The 5,302-nt window shown below is 52.2% G+C and overlaps 1 long non-coding RNA gene across 2 annotated transcripts; it reads right to left on the bottom strand.

Annotated features, from left to right (window-relative positions):
- Positions 1 to 1,349: 1,349 nt before the first annotated feature.
- LOC135183662 (uncharacterized) lies at positions 1,350 to 4,941 on the bottom strand. Of its 2 annotated transcripts, XR_010305641.1 has the most exons (5): positions 4,905 to 4,941; positions 4,715 to 4,761; positions 4,382 to 4,481; positions 4,160 to 4,295; positions 1,350 to 4,019 (listed from the first exon to the last, which is right to left on the bottom strand). It is a non-coding gene; the product is annotated as an uncharacterized LOC135183662 (long non-coding RNA). The 2 variants fall into 2 exon arrangements; XR_010305642.1 differs by lacking the exon at positions 1,350 to 4,019 and having other exon boundaries at positions 4,135 to 4,295; positions 4,382 to 4,478; positions 4,905 to 4,939.
- Positions 4,942 to 5,302: the final 361 nt, after the last annotated feature.

The raw sequence follows: 5,302 nt of genomic DNA, 5'->3' as shown, positions 1-5,302 counted from the left end.
GAGCTTATTCAGTGCAAGTTGAGAGGTGTAGAGACCAACCAGCAGGCAGAGAGGCTGTCTCCAGTAAGACTGAGCTTATTCAGTGCAAGTTGAGAGCTGCAGAGACCAACCAGCAGGCAGAGAGGCTGTCTCCAGTAAGACTGAGCTTATTCAGTGCAAGTTGAGAGGTGTAGAGACCAACCAGCAGGCAGAGAAGCTGTTTCCAGTAAGACCAAGTTTATTCAGTGCAAGTTGAGAGCTGCAGAGAGCAACCAGCAGGCAGAGAAGCTGCCTCCAGTAAATTAGGGCTTTGAAGATGATTAGGGAGCTGGAGGGCATGGCTTATGAGGAGAGGCTGAGAGACTTGGGACTTTTTAGTCTGGAGAAGAGACAACCAAGAGGGGATTTGATAAATGTCTGTAAATATCTGAGGGTTGGCCAGGAGGGGGGGACAGGCTCTGCTCACTGCTCCCTGGGATAGGACAAGGAGCAATGGGTGTAAGTTGCAGCACAGGAGGTTCCAGCTCAACACAAGAGGGAACTTCTTGACTGTAAGGATCCCAGAGCACTAGAGCAGGCTTCCCAGAGAGGCTGTGGAGTCTCCTTCTCTGGAGGCTTCCAAGGCCTGTCTGGATGTGTTCCTCTGTGATCTGTGTTAGTGTTGTCCTGCTCTGGCAGTGGGGGTGGACTCGGTGATCTCCTTGGGTCCTTTCCAACCCCTGACATCCTGTGATCAAGCTCATTCAGAGCAAGGTGAGAGCTGTAGAGACCAACCAGCAGGCAGAGAGTCTGATTCCAGTAGGATCCTAGGGAGGAGCAAGCATTTAGCTGATCCACACTGGAGTAAGCAGACCCAGCAGAAGAAAGGAACCCCTCTGCTATGTGGACAGGCTGAGAGAGTTGGAGTTGTTCAGCCTGGAGAACAGCAGGCTCCAGTGAGACCTTCTTGTGGTCTTTCAGTACTTTAAGAGGGCTGTAAGGAAGCTTGGGACAGATATTTTATCAGGACCTGTTGTGACAGGACACAGAGTGATGGGTTTGAACTAGAAAAGAGAGAAATTCAGACTAGATAGGAATCTTTGATGTTGAGGGTGATGAGACACTGGCACAGAAATCACAGACTAGTTTGGGTTGGAAGGGACCTTTAAAGGCCATCTAGTCCAACCTGCCCTGCAGTCAGGGGGCATGCCTTCAACCAAAGCAGGTTGCTCAACAGCCCCATCCAACCTGACCCAGAATGTTTCCAGGAATGGGGCATTTACCACCTCTCTGGGCAGCCTGGGACAGTGTCTCTCCATCCTCAGTGTCAAAAAAAGTTCTTTTATCCTGTCTAAATCTCCTCTTCATAGAACACAAGATCACAGCACTCTTCTTCTCTTGGGGCTGTTGTGTAAGCCCACTGCAACTAAGTTGCATGTCCCAAGGATTCCAACCCCAGCTGAGCTCTGTCTGCACCCACAGCATGTGATGATTGCTGACAGCACTTGCAAAGCTTGTGCTGAGGCATTTGTCATGGGCACAGACTTGAGACAACCCCTTGGTGTTTCCTTCCTTGTCCATGAGCAGTTAGAAGCTGCTCAAAGCCATGGAAAAGCTGCAAGGAGCTTGGTCTTAATCCAACTTAGCCTTGGGAAGGATGCTTTTCAGGACTTGAACTCCTCAGTGCACAGAAGCCCTGAGCAGAGCCATCAGCAGACAAGCAGCAGCTTCTCCAAATCCCCCTGGCTGCCAGCTTTGGCTGCAGTGGCTTGTGTCACATCTGAGAGAGCAGGTAAAGCAAAGCTGGAGCTGGCAGGGCAGGGAGCACAGCACCCGTGGTAGCTGCAGGCTGGCAGGTGCCCCAGAGTCACTGCTGGCACTGCCAATGTTAGCTTTGGATGCAAAACCCGGGGAAAAATTGAGTGCTTGGAAGAGGACAGGCTCTCCTGGGTCAAATTAGTCATTCCTCGTTAGAAAAGCCCTGCTGCTTGCTTTGTTGCCTTTGCTCTCCCGTGTACCTAGCTAAATACATTTGCTAATTCTCCAAGTCCCACGGAAGAGGAGAACAGCGAGGGGAGAATATTAAAGCCACCGATTATCAACTGCTCCCCTTGAGCTGAGCTCTGGCAGAGGAGCAACGGGCAAGAGAAGCTGAGGGGAGCACTGCAGGGAGGGGAGAGGACTGGGAAGCACCAGACAGAAGCAGGGAAGGCTGGAAAGGGAATGCCAAAGGAGAAAGCATCCAGGAGGAATGGAGAGTGAGGCAGGAGGGGAGGGAGCAGCAGGTTTGGCAGCTGCTGCAAGTGTTGGGCGTTTCAATTTTTAATGAGCCAAAACTGCAACCATTAACGTGGCAGAGGCAGAGGTAAATGGCAGGGCCTTATTTATGTATTTATTGCACAAGCCTTAATGTGTTTGAAGAACAAATGCCATAGCACAGGAAGGCTTTTAAAGCATTCTGGCTGGGCCATGCTGCCTGCCCTCCCACCTCTCCCAGGGCAGTGCTCCCCCCCCACACCAAGGCTGATGATGTTTACATCAGTTTGGTTTAGTTGTTTGCTTTCCTTCCCCCCTCTGCTTTTTGTTTTTCTTGCAATCTTTCTGGTTTGGAGGCTCCAGTTCATGAGACAAACCTGTGAAATCAGGAGCGTTCTGCTCTTTGCTCCCAACATCCCCCAGCAAACAGATTTGCATCAGGTGCAGACAGTGACTACTTGGAGCTGCTGTTCCCAATTCCAGGGGAGAAATCTCACTCCTGCCTCAGTGATTTGGCTTACTGCTCTCTCTGCCTGCTTCTCTATGGATCCCTCTTTCCTGCTGGTTTCTCTCCAGGTCACCCTTCTTCACTGCCTGCTTCTCTCCAGCTTCCCTTTCTTCTCTACCTCCCTTGTTCTCTACTTCCTCATCCTTTTGTTCCAGCTATGGAGATGCTTGCAAGACCAAAAAACAAACTCAAATTGTCTGTGTAGGGAGGACCACCAAGCTTGAGATGGACTCTCAGGATGTCAAGGGTTGGAAGAGACTCAAAGACATCCAGTCCAACCCCCTGCCAGAGCAGGACCACACAATCCAGCCCAGGTCACACAACAACACATCCAGACAGGCCTTGAAAGGCTCCAGAGAAAGAAACTCCACAACCTCTCTGGGCAGCCTGTGCCAGTGCTCTGGGACCCTTCCTGTCAAGAAGTTCCCCTTGTGTTGAGCTGGAACCTCCTGTGCTGCAGCTTCCATCCATTGCTGCTTGTCCTATCCCAGGGAGCAGAGCCTGATCCCCCAACCTGACCTCCAGCCCTCATTTTTATAGACATTAAATCCCCTCAGTCTTCTCTTCTCCAGACTAAGCAGCCTCAGGTCACTCAGCCTCTCCTTGTCAGGCAGTGTTCCAGTCCCCTCATCATCCTCATAGCCCTCAGTTGGACCCTGTCAAACTGGGCAGCCCAAACCTGAATGCACCACTTAAGGAGGATCTCTTCTGCAGGACTATCAGCCACAGCTCAAATCCTCCACTTCTAGCAGTGCATCCAGCTCTGATGCTCACATCTTCCAGTGGTGGGCTCTGGCAGTAGATGCCATCAGTCAACACAGGTCTAGAGGTGCTGCAGGTGAGGAGATTGCCTGGCAATGGGGCTGTAGCTGGGGTGACTGGTAACAAATATGTACCTAGCAGGTGGTGTGACATTCCTGCCCAACCTGAGTGACCAGGGATGCTGATCTGAGCCACTCTAGAGGGAGATGTGGGGCTCACATACAATCTGTGTTTTGGGAGGTAGAACAAGAGGAGATGCTAGTTAAAACAGGAGACTATGGTTGACCTTGCCACTGTCAGTACTGGAAGCAGGAGGGGTTGCTGGTCAAAGCAGGCAGTTTGGATTGGTGTTGCTGTCACTAGTTCTGGCACAGCAGGGCACAGAGAGTAACATGAGCACTTCTGCCAGCTCCAGGGCATGTCTTTCCACCCAAAATAAATGAGCTCATGCAAAAAATAAATGAGAAGCCAAGGAGTGTAAAGCGAGGAAGGAGGTGGAGCATGCCAGGAGTGTGTGCAGTCACTTCCATTCATCCTGTGAAAGAAAGATCAGGAGGTGAGACTACAGCAGCAGCAGCATGTTGGGTGGGGGAGTTATTACATACCACAAGCAGGCTCCACGAAATGCTGAGATAGAGGAGTGATCAAAAAGAGCCCCTGTGCACAGCATCAGACCTTTAGTGTCCTTCAGGTACTGCCAAGGCGGAGAGAAGCAGAAGCCTGGCGTGCAGGGAGCAGCCTCACTGTGCCCCTGAAGGCAGCTGGCACCAGCTGGAGTGTGGACAACCCAGATGTCCCCATCTGAAACACACTGCAGATCAGGAATCTTGGGGCAGCATCCTTCAGGCAAGGACTCACTCAGGAGAGCACAGAGGTGGGGTAGTCCTAGCAGCCTACCAGGGTTTCTCAAAGCAGAGAGAAGCTTTCTCTCTTCTTCCTCCCCAGCAAAAGCTTTTCCTTCCCACTCTTTCTGCTGATCCTCCATTTTCTGTTCCTGCTGGAAGTCTCAAAGTCAACTTTTGAGGGGATTTGATTTGGATCTTAAAAGAGCTGAATCTCAGGAAGACCCTTCCTAGGAGAAACTATGCTACTCACCTGATCTGAGGGGAGAAACAGACCCTACTCTGCCACCCCCACTCCATCTCCCCCAAGCAGCCCCTGCTCTACCATGCCCCTTCATACTGCCTAAACAGCTCCTTCTCTACCAACACCATTTTCCCACTCACTCACCTTACAGCCTGGGGCAGGACTCTCAGCCACACACAGAGGAGCTCAACCTAAGGAAGGAAGCCCAGCACCCGTGGGTGATGATGTTAAAATGACTGTCAAGCTTGGGCCCTAGCTAGCTGGGGGGCCAACCAGGCCCCCCGGCCTTTAGATCCCCTCCACCACTCACCCAGTGCACACCATGAGGACTCACCAGGGATGATCTGAGGAGGATCCCTCTGCCCAGTTGGGCAAGCTTGGGGCTTGCTTTCCTGGGGCTGAATATAAAGGGGAGTGGGGAGGGAGGGCAAAGTGGCCACACCTGGGGTGGGAGGGCAAAGTGGCCACACCTCGGGTGGGAGAGCAAAGTGGTCACACCTGGGGTGGGAGGGCAAAGTGGCCACACCTGGGGTGGGAGGAGACTCTAGTGGGACGCAGGTGCTCTGGGTGTGGGGTGGGAAAGGGGCAGCTGTAGTGGGAAAGGGGATGTGGTGCTGAAAGGAGGGAGATGGAGAGGAAAAGGATGGAGATCATCAGAGAACTTGGGTCAGCATCCTTCAGGCAAGGACTCATCCAGGATAACACAAAGATGGGGTAGCCCAAGTAGTCTAC

This window comes from Pogoniulus pusillus, chromosome 19, assembly GCF_015220805.1.
Source record: "Pogoniulus pusillus isolate bPogPus1 chromosome 19, bPogPus1.pri, whole genome shotgun sequence".
In the NCBI taxonomy this organism is placed as follows: Eukaryota; Metazoa; Chordata; class Aves; order Piciformes; family Lybiidae; genus Pogoniulus; species Pogoniulus pusillus.
Note: the sequence above shows the minus strand (reverse complement) of the source record. Positions and strands in the feature narration are given on the sequence as shown.